At 44.7% G+C, this 16,628-nt stretch overlaps 1 long non-coding RNA gene and 1 other non-coding gene across 7 annotated transcripts in view; one reads left to right on the top strand and one right to left on the bottom strand.

Annotated features, from left to right (window-relative positions):
- LOC134730370 (uncharacterized) overlaps positions 1 to 16,628 on the bottom strand; it is a 141,793-nt gene that overhangs the window by 111,214 nt on the left and 13,951 nt on the right. The window lies entirely within an intron of this gene.
- LOC112439967 (small nucleolar RNA SNORA18) lies at positions 15,236 to 15,367 on the top strand. Its single transcript, XR_003028185.1, has one exon. It is a non-coding gene; the product is annotated as a small nucleolar RNA SNORA18 (small nucleolar RNA).

The raw sequence follows: 16,628 nt of genomic DNA, 5'->3' as shown, positions 1-16,628 counted from the left end.
ATATAGATACAGCTTTTAATAGCCCATTTCCTCAAATACTTTTAATTAAAATAGACAAGGAGAGTCACATATTAAAACAGAATAAAAATATTAACACTCTGCTGAAAAATATAGAGCCTGAAAGAGGCTATAACTGTAATATTTGTGATCATGAGGTTTGGAAAAGCAAACAAGCATTCATCAAATTCTCCATTATGAAATAAGCTGTATCTTAGTGAGTTTGGGTCGTTGATTTTGGAACTAAAAAATGCTGATAACTTTATGCAAGGACGGATAGATGGCTGTGCCAGCTATCTTCTATTTCCTTCATCCCACCCCTACATCCACTCTCCCCGCTTCTCCAGCAAGCTGACCTCTATGAAGCGTTTCAAGAGACTCTCTTGCCCTCTGGTTTCCTGTTGGGGCTTGGCCAGTGAAAAGCACTGGCAGGAGATGAGAGGAAGGGAGGGTGTGGTTGGGATGCTGGATACCTTTCTCTACCAAAGATCTCAGCTCCTTTAAGGTGACTCTACACACAGCCCCTGTCTCTGTCTCCATTTCCAGGAAGTGATCCCTTCCTTTAGCCATGAGAGGTGGTAACACAGCTGTGCAGTTACTAGCCTCTGGGTGCTGCACTATGCCTTGCAGTTTCCCTACACTTATCTCACACCTTTATTTCTAGCCCTTTCATTAAACTCTTCCTAAATTATCACAGTTTGAATGTGTAGTCTTTTTCGTGTCAGAACTCTAATATAACAACCATCTCTAATGCTGAGTTTGGGCTATGGTTCTAAACAGTTTGAATCTTTTACCAGTGGAACATTGCATAGAGCCTGACATAAGGCAGAGCATATACCAGAATGCATAATGGTGAGGCCTAACTCATGTCCAGCACAAAGCTTGGCATAATCTTGCTGGAGTATGAATAAATCTGGCCCCTTTAGTTTATGAGTGAACATATACAGAGTAATAAATTGTGCTGTTCAAACAGCGGCACAGGGCTAAAGTGTAACCAAGGGAGAAGTGTGTTGTGTGGATATCCACTTTTGTGGACAAGGATACACTAAATGAGTGACTGGAGCCAGGCACGGTGGCTCACATCTGTAATCCCAGCACTTTCAGAGGCCGGTGCGGGCAGATTGCTTGAGTCCAAGAGTTTGAGATCAGCCTGGGCAACATGGTAAAACCCTGTCTCTACTAAAAATACAAGAATTAGCTGGGCGTGGTAATGTGTGCCTGTAGTCACAGCTATTTGGGAGGCTGAGGTGACAGGATCACTTGAGCGCAGGAGGCAGAGGCTGCAATGAGCCAAGATCGCACCACTTCCCTCCAGCCTAGGTGATAGAGAAAGACTGTGTCTCAAAAAAAAAAAAAAAAAAAGGAGTGACTGGATTGGATCATAGTCATTTTTGACTTGCCTAGTATTCATTCAGTCTTTTAACTGCTTCAAGCATACCATGAACAGTATTTAAAATAATGTTTTGTAATCCCAGCACTTTGGGAGGCCAAGGCAGGTAGATTGCTTGAGGTTAGGAGTTAAGACCAGCCTGGCCAACATGGTGAAACCCCGTCTCTACTAAAAATACAAAATTTAGCTGGGCGTGGTGGCGCGTGCCTGTAGTCCCAGCTACTTAGGAGGCTGAAGCACAAGAATTGCTTGATTCTCCCAGGAGGCCGAGGTTGCAGTACACCAGAGATGGCACCACTGCACTCCACACTCCAGCCTGGGCAATAGAGTGTGACCTTGTCTCAAAAGAGAAGAAATAATGTATAGAATCCAAAAGCATCAAGAATCTCTAGACGTAGTGTTTAAGCCCCCAGATAATACTTGTTGCTTTACGTCTTATAAATTAGAATTAAAATACAAATACATTGGGAAGAAGTAATACTAATGAATTAAAGTAAGTCAGTAGGGCCGAGTGCAGTGGCCCATAATCCCAGTATTTTGGGAGGCTGAGGCAGGTGGATCACTTGAGGTCAGGAGTTCAAGATCAGCCTGGCCAACATGGTGAAACCCTGTCTTTATTAAAAATACGAAAACTTAGCCAGGTGTGGTGGTACCCACCTATAATCCCAGATACTTGGGAGGCCGAGGCAGGAGAATCACTTGAGCCCAGGACGCAGAGGTTGCAGTGAGCCAAGATTGCATCACTGCACTCCAGCCTGGGCAACAGAGCAAGATTCTGTCTCCAAAAAAAAAAAAAAGCCCGGGCGCAGTGACTCACACCTGTAATCCCAGCACTTTGGGAGGCCGAGGTGAGCAAATCATGAGGTCAGGAGATTGAGACCGTCCTGGCTAACACGGTGAAACCCTGTCTCTACTAAAAATACAAAAAATTAGCCGGGCGTGATGGCACGCGCCTGTAGTCCCAGCTACTTGGGAGGCTGAGGCAGAAGAATCGCTTGAACCCTGCAGGGCAGAGGTTGCAGTGAGCTGAGATCGTGCCACTGTACTCCAGCCTGGGCAACAGAGCAAGACTCTGTCTCAAAAAAAAAAAAAAAAAAAAGAAGAAAAGGAAGAGGAAGAAGGAGAAGGAGGAGAAGAAGGACAGGAAGAAGGAGAAGAGAAGGTGGAGGAGGAGGAAGGAAGAGAAGGAGAAGGAGGAGAAGAAGAAGAAGAAGACGACGACGACAGTACATCTCAAATTTAAGAGTTTGTAACAATTGCCCCATAAGAATCTTAAAAATATAGATTGCAAGCCTGGGCATAGCGGCTTGTGCCTATAGTCCCAACTAGTCAGGAGGCTGAGGAAGAAGGATCCCTTGAGCCCAGAAGTTCAAATCCAGCCGGGTTAACGTAGCAAGACACCATCTCTAAAAAAAAAAAAAAAAAAAAGAATGAAAGAAACCCAAGATAGAACCCCAGTCTTTAATAACCTTGGAAGGAAGCCCTAGTCTTTAATAACCTTGGAAGGAACATACTTTTGCCATACTCTATTGGTCACACAGACCAACCCTCATACAGTGTAGGAAGGAATTTGACAAGGCTGTGAATATCAGGAAGTGGGGATCACAGCAGGCCATCTGTTAGTCTGGTTACTGCATCATATTTTGAGTTATTCTGGCAAAAACAATTATCACCAGCTTATACCAAGAGCTGTGCTTCTTCTGGAAAAGAGGGTAGAGAGAACAGATGAACCAGCAAGGAAACAGAAGTCCTGAGACCAGGCACAGTGACTCTTGTTTGTAATCCCAGCACTTTGGGAGGCTGAGGCAGGAGGATCACTTGAACCCAGGAGTTTGAGACCAGCCTGGGCAACACAGTGAGACCCTGTCTCTACAAAAAAAAATAAAAAAAACTTAGCCAGGCATGGCAGCATGCACCTGTAGTCCCAGTTACTCAGGTAACTAAGATGGGAGGATCACTTGAGCCCAGAAAGTCGAGGCTGCAATAAGTGGTGATCATGCCGATCATGCCACTGCACTGCAGCCTGGGCGACAGAGCAAGATCCAGTCTCTAAAAGAAAAAAAAAATAGAGTCCTGAAATGAGAGAGAGAGAAGGGTTAAGAAAGGATATGCCAAGAGCATCACAGGAAACTCTTCCCACTTTATGCTTTTGGCTAGATTCAGTTCCAAAATGGAATTGTAATATTTGGCAGGTAATAAAAATATAAAATGTGTTACATAATACCTTTAAGGGTTTTCAGTATGGACAGTTGATTACAAATGGTTATTCATTAGGCAGTTAGGAAAACTCAGCATATTTCCTATATTTTGGGGCTTTGTAAGACAAAGACTATGTATCTGTACAAAAGGCCCTTTGTAGCAGCGTGATAAAACACTGAAATGGATTGTCTAAATATTGTGGCATCCTTTTTGGAGTTATTGATCAAAGGGAGGATAATGGCTTTCACTGGGCCCAATCTGTTGGGAACTATCTGCCTCTGGCCTCTTCATTCTTGTACTCCAGCCACACTGTCTCCTTTTATGGACTGAGGCCCAACATCATCTAAGGCCAGTGCTGCCCCAGGCTAGGGGTGGAGAAGGAGCTCAGAGGGCAGTGTGCCCAGGGTCAATCTCCATGCTTAGTGCTGGTTTCCCAGTATCTTGCCTCCTGTTGGCCTGGGCCCCCAGATCATTGTCCTTCAGTTGTTCCAGGTTTCTAGTGCAAGGGTCTGACTTCACTGATGAAGACCTGCTGCCTGGACCTGCAGCACATCCAATCCTTGATGACTTCTGCCCCTGCTCTGCACTCTCAGACCTGACCTGCCTGGACCTGACCTCTGTTCTACCTCACTTAGGGGCCTGCTAAGGATATATCCTTCTGTTCTAGCTGAAGTTTCCCTAGCTTCCCACTATCTGGGCTGGCCTCACACAGTCTGTCTTGATGTAACATATCCATCGCTTCCCTCAGCCTCTATTTTGGTGCAAAATGAAATACAGTCTGTATTATTAAATACATTCCGTTGGCGGGGTGCAGTGGCTCACCCCTATAATCCCAGCACTTTGGGAGGTTGAGGCAGGCAGATCACTTCAGCCCAGGAATTCGAGACCAGCCTGGGCAACATGGTGAAATCCTGTCTCTACAAAAATTTTTTTTAAAAACCACACACATTAGCCAAGCATGGCAGTGCACACCTGTGGTCCCAGCTACTGGGGATGCTGAGGTGGGAGGATCGCTTGAGCCTGGGAGCAGAGGTTGCAGTGAGCCAAGATTACGCCAGTGCACACTAGCCTGGGCAACAGAGCAAGACTCTGTATCAAATAAATAAATAAATAACAAATAATACATTCCCTTATATAAAAGATTTAAATCTTTATTTGTCTAAGGACTACTTGTATATTTTTAAATATTTTTGTCCCATTTTATCCATTAATCTATTTATTCAATCCATGATTCAAAATATTATCTTCCATGTGGCTGGTATATTTTCCCTGTTTGAAACCTACCATCCATCTTCACATATGCTGTTCTCTATCCAGAGTGGAGTCTATTTCTTCTCTCTTTTAATCTGGGCTGGCCTGGAACTTGCTCTCACCCACAGAATGTGGCAAAAATGGCACCCTTCCCATTGCAGGCCTGGGTATTAAGAAACCTGGTGGTTTTCACTTTTTCTCTCAAGGGCCCTTGAGCCACTGTATAAAACAGTCCAACTACTCTGTTAGAGCATTGAAGGCAAGTGAGGCAGCAGACATGTGAGTAAAGCATGTCCAGGCAACACAATATGGAGCAGAGACTAGCAAGGCCCAATCAGCCCTGCTTGAATGGCAGCATGAGAACAAATAAGAGGTTATTTTTATTTTTATTTTTATTTTTTTTGAGACAGAGTCTCGCTCTGTCACCCAGGCTGGGATCACTGCAAGCTCTGCCTCCTGGGTTCATGCTATTCTCCTGCCTTAGCCTCCCAAGTAGCTGGGAATACAGGCACCCGCCACCACGCCCGGCTAATTTTTTTGTGTTAGTAGAGACGGGGTTTCACCGTGTTAGCCAGGATGGTCTCCATCTCCTGACCTCGTGATCTGCCCGCCTCGGCCTCCCAAAGTGCAGGGATTACAGACGTGAGCCACTGCCCCCAGCCTGGTTTTTATTGTTTTAAGCTGATAAATTTTGGGGGCAGTTTGCAATACAGGAATAAACACACACTAGGCTGGGTATAGTAGCTCACGCCTGTAATCCTAGCTCTTTTGGAGGCTGACGCAGGCAGATCTCTTGAGCTCAGGAATTCGAGACCAGCCTGGGCAACATGGCAAAACCTTGTCTGTACTAAAAATACAAAAGTTAGCTGGGCATGGTGGCATGCACCTGTAGTCCTAGCTACTTAGGAGGCTGAGGTGTGAGGATGGTTTAAGCCAGGGAGGCAGAGGTCACAGTGAGTAGAGGTTGCACCACTACCCTCTAGCCTGGGCGACGGAGCAAGAGTCCGTTTAAAAAAAAAAAAAAAAAAAAAGAGAGGCCAGGCACGGTGGCTCATGCCTGTAATCCCAGCACTATGGGAGGCTGAGGCGGGTGGATCATGAGGTCAGGAGTTCGAGACCAGCCTGGCCAACATAGTGAAACCCTGTCTCTACTAAAAATACAAAAATTAGCCAGGCATGGTGGCATGCGCCTGTAGTCCCAGCTACTCAGGAGGCTGAGGCAGGAGAATCGCTTGAACCTGGGAGGCAGAGGTTGCAGTGAGCCGAGATTGTGCCACTGCACTCCAGCTTGGGTAACAGAGCAAGACTCCATCTCAAAAAAAAAAAAAAAGAAAAAAAAAAGATGTCAGGTGCAGTGGCTCACGCCTATAGTCCAAGCACTTTGGGAGGCTGAGGCGGGCAAATCATCTGAGGTCAGGAATTCGAGACCAGCCTGGCCAATATGATGAAACCCCATCTCTATAAAAATTAACCAGGCATGGTGATGAGCGCCTGTAATCACAGCTACTTGGGAGGCTGAGGCAGGAGAATTGCTTGAACTCAGGAGACAGAGGTTGCAGTGAGTCGACACGGTGCCACTGCACTCCACCCTGGGCGACCGAATGAGACTCCATCTCAAAAAAATAAATAAATAAAAGAAAAATCATACACTAGCAAACATAAAACTCTGAAACAACCAAATATGAAACTTGTAAATTAACACCGAGAGTACATCAGAGGCAGAAAGGCCAACTTCTAGATGTACCACCCACTCTCAGGACTGAATACTGTTGAATTAGATCCAAGGGAAGTTATGGGTTTCAAAAAAAATCAGAAGACTCAGAGTCCAATTTGTAGGGAATTAAGAAGAAAGTGATTTGTAAAAAAGTAGAAACAAGCAGGTATAGATCAATCATTCTAGAAATCAGAATAACTCGGTGGTTTTTCAACCCTACCTACAACTAGAATCACTCAGGGCACTTTTTAAAGTGTAGATTCCTGGGCCCTATTCTTTAAGATCCTGATTTAAATCATCTGGGGTACAGTCCAGCATAGTGTTCTGAACTGCTGCTGTGGTTTAGAGTGGACTGTGAAGAAAAAAAAAAAAAGAACTTGCAGCTGAAAGGTCAATGGTAGTAGGTAAAACTTTAAGGAGATTGGATTATTTTGGAAGTTTCAGGAAAAAGAGCTGGTAAAGAGGTTAGGGTTATAGATTCAGAGAGAAAAGGGATAATCTAAGGCAAGAGTGAAGAATAGCAAACACACAGGCTATATTAATTGGGTGGGTTGGGTTTCTTTGTTTTTTAGTTTAGTTTTTTTTTTTTTTTTTTTTGAGACAGAGTCTTGCTCTGTCGCCCAGGCTGGAGTACAATGGCATGATCTCAGTTCACTGCAACCTCTGCCTCCAGGGTTCAAGTGATTCTCCTGCCTCAGCCTCCCGAGTAGCTGGGACTACAGGCGTGCACCATGATGCTGGCTAATTTTTGTATTTTTAGTAGAGACGGGGTTTCACTATGTTGGCCAGGCTGGTCTCAAACTCCTGACCTCAAGTGATCCACCAGCACTGGCCTCCCAAAGTGCTGGGATTACAGGCATGAGCCACCACGCCCGGCCGATTGGGTGGGTTTCTAAAGAACTTCCAAATGTTTTGGCCAGGTGAGGTGGCTCACTCCTGTAATCCCAGCACTTTGGGAGGCCGAGGTGGGCGGATCACGAGGTCAGGAGATCAAGACCATCCTGGATAACACAGTGAAACCCCGTCTCTACTAAAAATACAAAAAAAATAGCCGGGCGTGATGGCGGGTGCCTGTAGTCCCAGCTACTCGGGAGGCTGAGGCAGGAGAATGGCGTGGACCTGGGGGGCAGAGTTTGCAGTGAGCCGAGATTGGGCCACTGCACTCCAGCCTGGGCGACAGAGCCAGACGCAGTGGCTCATGCCTGTAATTCCAGCACTTTGGGAGGTCAAAGCAGGTAGATTGCTTGAGGTCAGGAGTTAAGACCAGCCTGGCCAACGTGGTGAAACCCCACCTCTACTAAAAATACAAAAAAATCAGCTGGGCGTGGTGGCACGCACCTGTAATCCCAGTTACTGGAGAGGCTGAGGCAGGAGAATTGCTTGAACCTGGGAAACAGAGGTTGCAGTGAGCCAAGATTGCGTTACTGCATTCCAACCTGGGTGACAGAGTCAGACTCCGTCTCAAAAAAGCAAAACAACAACAACAACAACAACAACAAAAGAACGAAACTATCCAGGTATATGAAATAAGTGAAAGACTGTAAGCCAAATGGCAACATGTCACCTTTTGGCCGGGTGGAGGTTTCCAGGGCACTTTCACTTACTTGAGTTTTTTTTTTCCAAAATGAGTATTATTTTTAATAATCAGACAAAAAGGGCCGGGTGCAGTGGCTTACACCTGTAATCACAGCACTTTGGGAGGCTGAGGCAGGCGGATCACCTGAGATCAGGAGTTTGAGACCAGCCTGGCCAACATGGCAAAATCCTGTCTTTACTAAAAATACAAAAACTAGCTGGGTGTGGTGGCATGCACTTGTAATCCCAGCTACTCTGGAGGCTGAGGCAGGAGAATTGCTTGAACCCAAGAGGTGGAGGTTGCAGTGAGCCGAGATGGTGCCATTGCACTCCAGCCTGGGAAAATTTTGAATTAAGAAACTTTTAATAACCATTATATGTCTATTACATTTTTTTGAAATATATGAAAACAAGCAAACTCAATATTGTTGGGTCAAAGGTAAATTGATGTAATACTGGAATATGGATTTAGAGTTCTAAAATTATTCATACCCTTTAGCCCACTAATTCCACTTGTAGGATTAAGCTCAAGGAAATGACCAGAAAGAAAAGAAGTAGTGTGTACAAAGATGGTCATAGAAATGCTATTTATAAAACTGGAAAATTGGAAAAATCTCAAAAGTTCCACAATAGAAGTAAGGCTGAGCAAACTGGTACATTGTCAAGATAGAAAACTATGAAACACTGACTAGTGCATGAACTAGGTGGACACACAGAAGTGGTAGCTGAAGTTTAATAAAAAGACATCAAAATCCTTATGTAGGTGGTAATCCTCAGAAAGAGATACCCTAAAGACTGTGCTTCGACATGCTGAGAAGGCTTAGAAGCTGCCTCAGAATCAAGGTCCCTTAAACCTTGTCTTGTCCCCTGCACTCCAAGTGCAGGGAGGGACTCTCTCTGGAATTTCCCTATCTGATCAAGAGAGCTTCTTTCCAAAAGAAACACAACTGGGGGCCGGGTGCGGTGGCTCACGCCTGTAATCCCAGCACTTTGGGAAGCCAAGGCAGGTGGATCACTTGAGGTCAGGAGTTTGAGACCAGCCTGGCCAACATGCTGAAACCCTGTCTGTACTAAAAATACAAAAATTAGCAGGGCGTGATGGCATGTACCTGTAATCCCAGCTACTCGGGAGGCTGAGGCAGGAGAATCACTTGAACCCTGGAGGCGGAGGTTGCAGTGAGCTGAGATCATGCCATTGCACTCCAGCCTGGGAGACAGAGCAAGACTCCATCTCAAAAAAAAAAAAAAAAAAAAAAAAAACGCTGGGCACGGTGGCTCATGCCTGTAATCCCACTGCTTTGGGAGGCCGAGGTGGGTGGATCACCTGAGGTCAGGAGTTCCAGACCAGCCTCGCCAACGTGGTGAAATCTCATCTCTACTAAAAATACCAAAAATAAATAAATAAGTAAATTAGCCAGTCGTGATGGCAGGCGACTGTAATCCCAGCTACTCAGGAGGCTGAGGCAGGAAAATCGCTTGAACCCGGGAGGCAGAGGTTGCATTGAGCTGAGATCGCACCACTGCACTCCAGCCTGGGCGACAAGAGTGAAACTCCATCTCAAAAACAAAAACAAAAACAAAACAAAACAAAAAACACAATTGCCTTCCCCCCCTCGCTGAAATCTCAGTATCTATCTCAGAAAAGACAGAAATGCAACCACACCTGGAGGGACTTTTTCACAAAGAGGATCATTAGAAGTTAATTCCTATGTATTTATTCTCCCTAATAATCATTTGGTCAGGCACCGTGGCTCGTGTCTGTAATCCCAGCACATTGGGAGGCCAAGGCGGGTGGATCACTTGATCTCAGGAGTTCGAGACTAGACTAGGCAACATAGTGAGACACCCATCTCAAAAAATTAAATTAAATAAAAATAGAAAAAAACCCTCAGTGGCATGACTAGGCACAGTGGCTCATGCTTGTAATCCCAGCACTTTGGAGGATCACCTGAGGTCAGGAGTTCGAGACCAGCCTGGCCAACATGATGAAACCCTGTCTCTACTAAAAATACAAAAAAATTAGCCAGGCGTGATGGCATGTGCCTATAATCCCAGCTACTTGGGAGGCTGAGGCATGAGAATCGCTTGAACTCGGGAGGTGGAGGTTGCAGTGAGCCAAGATGGTGCCACTGCACTCCAGCCTGGGCAATACAGCAAGCAAGACTCTGTCTGAACAAATAAAAAAAACAAATCATTTTCTGCCTCTCAAATGAATTGTCTACATTCCCTATCTCCCCTCGCCCTTTTGAAAAAGAGGATGTAGGCCTGCCTGGTGGCTCACACCTGTAATCTGAGCACTCTGGGAGGAAGAGGTGGAAGCATCCCCTGAGTCCAGGAGTTCGAGACCAGCATGGGCAACATAGCGAGACCCTGTCTCTATTTTAATGTTTTTTAAAAAAGAGTATGTAAGCTTCTGTACTCGGGGTTGGGTTACTGGGTACTCAATCTGCAATTCCATGCTATGCACATTAAAATAAAATTGTGTTATGTCTTTTCTCCTACTAATCTGACTTTTGTCAGCTGATTTCAGCAAACCTTCAAGGGCAAAGGGGAAGTCTTCCCTTGGCCCTTCACATACAGATGGCAGCTATGCAAAACGGATATGTGAATTAACAAAGATCAGAGAATAACATATGGAGTACTGGCCAGGCGAGGTGGCTCACACCTGTAATTCCAGCACTTTGGGAGGTCAAGGCAGGAGGATCACTTGAGCCCAGGAGCTTGAGACCCTGTCTTTAAAAAAATTAAAAAAAAAAAAATTAGCCTGGCATGGTAGTGCATGCCTGGGCCCAAGGAGGATCACTTAGGCCCAGGAGGTCAAGGCTGCAGTGAGCTGTGATTGTACCACTGCACTCCAGTGTAACCTTGTCTAAAAAAATAACACACACACACGAAAGGTTATAGTTATAGACTAAATTTGGATTTTTTTTTTAAGAGATGGGGTTTCACCATCTTGCCTAGGCTGGTTTTTTTTTTTTTTTCTTTTTTTGAGATGGGGTCTCGTTCTGTTGCCCAGGCTAGAGTGCAGTGGCGCCATCGCGGCTCACTGCAACCTCTGCCTCCCAGGTTCAGGCAATTCTCCTGCCTCAGCCTCCTGAGTAGCTGGGATTACAGCCATGTGCCACCATGCCTGGCTAATTTTTGTGTTTTTAATAGAGACGGGGTTTTAGCATGTTGGCCAGGCTGTTCTCGAACTCCTGACCTCAAGTGATCCACTGCCTCAGCCTTTGTGGGGAACATCTAGGGCCCGGGTGTAGTGGAATCAACTATCGAGCTTATTCTCTTAATTGCCTGTGCCTAGTACTCCACTGTTCTCCCAAGACAGCAATGCAGTTTCACACCCACAGAAATAAGAGGGAGCATAAGCCTTCAGGGAGTAGTTTTTAACTAATGATATCAAATCAGTCATTGAAAAAAATGGGTGCAGCAATGGGTATACCAGAACAAAAGGAAATGGCAGATTGATAGAGGACATCTTTTCCGTTTTTTTTGTTGTTGTTGTTGTTGTTTTTTGAGATGAAGTCTCGCTCTGTCACCCAGGCTGGAGTGCAATGGCGCGATCTCGGCTCACTGCAACCTCCGCCTCCAGGGTTCAAGCGATTCTCCTACGTCAGCCTCCTGAGTAGCTGAATTACAGGCGGGCACCACCATGCCTGGCTAATTTTTGTATATGTAGTAGAGACGGGGTTTCACCATGTTGGTCAGGCTGGTCTTGAACTCCTGACCTCGAGATCCTCTTGCCTTGGCCTCCCAAAGTGCTGGGATTACAGGTGTGATCCACTGTGCCCAGCCTTCCCTTTTTATGCCAACCAAGTGACAGGATATACTTATGTGGTTAGTCGCATTACCACCAAAGGGAAATACCATGCAGAATGGAAGGGTTAATTTATTTAAAAATAAGAACAATCTCAAACATACCAAGAAGCACAAAGGGTAATATAATAAACACCCATATACTCAATATCCAGATTTAACCAATGTAAATATTTGGAAATCTCTTTCGCATCCCTCCTCAATCCTATTCATTTCCCTTGCTTCTCAGAGGAAAAACGATTTGGATCTTGGTGTGTGTCGTGCCCTTTAATTTGGAAGTATTTTTGCAGGAAAGAAAAGTTTATTCATGCAACCCTTAACTCTTTTGCAATCACAAAAAAAGAGAGAGAGAGAGAGAGAGAGGGCTGGGCACAGTGGCTCATGCCTGTAACCCCAGCACTTTGGGAGGCCAAGGTAGAAGAATCCCTTGAGCCCAAGAGTGAGACCAGCCTAGGCAAAATGATGACACCCCTGTCTATACAAAAAAAAAAAAAAAAAATCACACCCGGCCAACATGGTGAAACCCTGTCTCTACTGAAAATACAAAAATTAGGCCAGGCGTGGTGGCTCACGCCTGTAATCCCAGCACTTTGGGAGGCCGAGGCGGGCAGATCACGAGGTCAGGAGATCGAGACCATCCTGTCTAACATGGTGAAACCCCGTCTCTACTAAAAATACAAAAAATTAGCCAGGCGTGGTGGTGGGCACCTGTAGTCCCAGCTACTCGGGAGGCTGAGGCAGGAGAATGGCGTGAACCCGGGAGGCAGAGCTTGCAGTGAGCCGAGATGGTGCCATTGCACTCCAGCCTGGGAAGCAGAGTGAGACTCTGTCTCAAGAAAAAAAAAAAAAATACAAAAATTAGTCAGGCGTGGTGGTGGGTGCCTGTTGTCTCAGCTACTCAGGAGGCTGAGGCAGGAGAATCACTTGAACCTGGGAGGCAGAGGTTGCAGTGGGCCAAGATCAAGCCTTTGCACTCCAGCCTGGGCAACAGAGTAAGAAACCATCTCAAAAACAAACAAAAAAAAATTAGCCAGGCATGCTGGTGTGTGCCTGTAGTCCCAACTGCTCCAGGAGGCTGAGATGGGAGGACCATTTGAGGCCAGGTGGTTGAGGCTGCAGTGAGCTATGATCATATCCACTACACTCTAGCCTGGGTGACAGAGGCCCTGTCCCAAAAATAAAAAAAAAGAAAGAAAAATATTTTTACCATGTAAGTCTCCATACAAGTATAGATCCATAAATAATATTGAGTATCATTTTATTTTTAAAACTGAAAGAAATAGCATCATAATGTATATACCATACTGCAACTTTTTTTTCATGTAACATTGCTTTTGAAATACGTCCAGGTGTTTTTTGTTTTGTTTTGTTTTGTTTTTTTTGAGACGGAGTTTCACTCTTGTTGCTCAGGCTGGAGTGCAATGGTGCCATCTCGGCTTACCACAACTTCTGCCTCTCGGGTTCAAGCGATTCTCCTGCCTTAGCCTCCCGAGTAGCTGGGATTACAGGCATGCACCACCACGCCCAGCTAATTTTGTATTTTTAGTAGAGGCAGGGTTTCTCCATTTTGGTCAGGCTGGTCTCGCACTCCCGACTTCCGGTGATCTGCCCGCCTCGGCCTCCCAAAATGCTGGGATTACAGGCATGAGCCACCACGCCTGGCCACGTCCATGTTAACAAATGTAGCTGTAATTAATTTTGTTTTAATAGCCGCTTGTTTTTTTTTGTTTGTTTTTGTTTTTAATAGGGACTGGGTTTTGCCATGTTGCCCAGGCTAGTCTCAAACACCTGGGCTCAAGCAATTTGCTCACCCTGGACTCCCAAAGTGCTAGGATTACAAGTGTGACCCACCACACCCCCGCCTTGTTTTTTTTGTTTGTTTGGTTGATTGGTGTTTTGTTTGTTTGTTTTTTGAGACCGAGTCTCGCTCTTTCACCCTGGCTGGAGCACAGTGGCGGGATCTTAGCTCACTGCAACCTCCTCCTCCTGGATTGAAGCAATTCTCCCTACATCAGCCTCCCGAGTAGCTGGGATTACAGGCGTCCACCATCACACCCGCCTAATATTTATTTAGTAGAGACAGGGTTTCACCACGTCAGCTAGACTGGTCTCAAACTCCTCACCTCAGGTGATCTGCCCGCCTCGCCCTTCCAAAGTGCTGGGATTACAGGCGTGAGCCACCACTCCGACCTGTTTTTTAATTATTAATTTTATTATGGAGTACTTTTAAAATGCAATAAATATTTTAATGAATACTGAGGTACTCAACACCCAACTTCATCATCTATTATCATTGTGCTATGTAGTGCCGTATTAATTCAGATTTTATTGCTTTTTTTTCTCTTTCCCCAAATACAGATTTTGTTTTTAAAGAAACAACACTTACAGATATAGTTGTGGCCCCCTGAATCCCTTACCCTGAGCCTAGTCCTCACCCTTCCTTTGTAGACACTATGAGGAATTCAGTGTTTAAAATTTCTTTTTGGCCAGGCATGGTGGCTCACGCCTGTAATCCCAGCACTTTGGGAGGCTAAGGCAGGCGCCCAGGCTGGAGTACAGTGGCGTGATCTCAGCTCACTGCAAACTTCACCTCCCAGGTTCAAATGATTCTCCTGCCTCAGCCTCCCGAGTAGCTGGGATTACAGGTGCGCGCCAACACACCCGGCTAATTTTTTTGTATTTTTAGTAGAGATGGGGTTTCACCATGTTGGCCAGGTTGGTCTCAAACTCCTGACCTCATGATCCGCACACCTCTGCCTCCCAAAGTGCTGGGATTACAGGCTTGAGCCACTACGCCCAGCCTCAGTGTTTAAAATTTCTATGAATATTTTTATACTTTTCCTACATATTTTTGATCTATAAACAATATATAGTTGTACTTCAAATGTTTTAAAATTTTATAGAAGTAACATATATACCTCTTTTTTCTTGAGATGGGGTCTCCCTGTGTTTCCCAGGCTGTTCTCAAACTCCTCAGTTCAAGGGATCCTCCCTCCTCAGTGCCCCCAACAGTGCTGATATTACAGGCATGAGCCACCACGCCCTGCCTACATGCTTTTTTCTGTTTGTGGTTGTTCTCTTTTTTTTTTTTTTTTTGGTCACTTAACATCATGTTTCTGAGAATTAACCATGTTGAAAGATGGTAAATTTAGTTTTTCACAGACGTCATATTAGTTCATTCATTTTTTCTGTATTTTTTTATTGTAGGGACTATCCTATACACATTTATTGATTACTATATGATGGAGATTGAGGTTGTTTCCAGATTTTTACTATTATAGATAATATTATTATTGGTGGAGGTCTATTCCAATGGGGCTTTTCCTGTAGCTGCATGTTGTTGGAAACTCCTCATAGACTAACTCTGTGGTTTTGCTTTACTCACAGGACTATTAGTTAGGTCTGTGGGAAGGAACTACAAGACAGTTGCTAAAATTATGAAAGACCTAATAATGTATCTTTTACTGTAGATATTGGCATATTCCACAGATCTGTACTATTATTCTTGAGTGTGATAGCTTAGAAATGAGTATGATTGAACACATGTTTAGAGAGGGTGTCAAATTGAGAACCAGGAAGATCCACCTACTCTAAAAATTACCCTAAAGTAAATTGGTTGTAGAAATTAGATCCCAAAGATTATTGATTTTTTCCATAGGTGAATTTTGAAGCCTTCGTGAATATATCCATATTAAAAGGAGATGAAAGAAGCCAAAATAAAAGAATTATGGTATGACAGGATAACTGGATTAAGCATCACTTCTATTAAAAATGGCTAATTTGAAGATAAATCTATTGAAGATAACTTTTGACTCCAACTCTTTAAAGGAACTTTAGTTCCTTGATGGACAGTGGAAGGAACCTCAACATGAAATTTCTTAAATGAAAATTTATTGACTTAATAATAATAATACTATGAACCTTATGGCAGACATGGAGAGGCATAGCCCAGATCCTCTTTCAAGGAAAGGCTTGTTGCCTCAACTGCTGAGAGTGCTGTCAGTGTACAACGTTCATCCAGCTTTCAGTCCCTTTAGAGAATCATTTCAGTTTCACCCAAGGTTGACCCTTCCAAGGACAACCCACATCCCATGACTGGGCGAATGCATAGACACCTAGCCCACTGTAGGAGCAACTTAGCTCCATAGCTCCCCATGGAGTCAGGGCTATTGGGCCCCCATCACAGCATGATGTCTTCATCTTCCCTCTCCACTCCCTCCTATTCTTTTCAACAAAGGGCACACCCTAGTAAACAACCAGCGCGTTAAATTCTGTCAACATTAACAGATTAATGAAGAAAAATATGATTATCTCAATATATGCTACAAGTTACTCTGTGGGAGAGAGAGGCCATATGGAGGAGCACAGAAGCACCAGACACATGAGTGGAGAAGCCATATTGGATGTCCAGCCTGGTCAAGCCCCAAGTGAGAACCACCCAAGCAAGCCCAGAACCACCAACCAAGCCCTACAGAGACAAGAGAAACAATAATAAATCATTGTTTTTGCATCACTTTAAATCTTAGAATGGTTTGTTACAAAGTAGTATTATGAGAACCATAGAATAGAAGAAAACAGCCTATGGCAAAACCCCATCTCTACAAAAAATACAAAGATTAGCCAGGCGTGATGGTGCACACCTATAGTCCCAGCTACTAGGAAGGCTGAGGTGGGAGGATTGCTTGACCC

Source organism: Pan paniscus, chromosome 4 (genome assembly GCF_029289425.2).
Source record: "Pan paniscus chromosome 4, NHGRI_mPanPan1-v2.0_pri, whole genome shotgun sequence".
NCBI lineage: Eukaryota > Metazoa > Chordata > Mammalia > Primates > Hominidae > Pan > Pan paniscus.
Note: the sequence above shows the minus strand (reverse complement) of the source record. Positions and strands in the feature narration are given on the sequence as shown.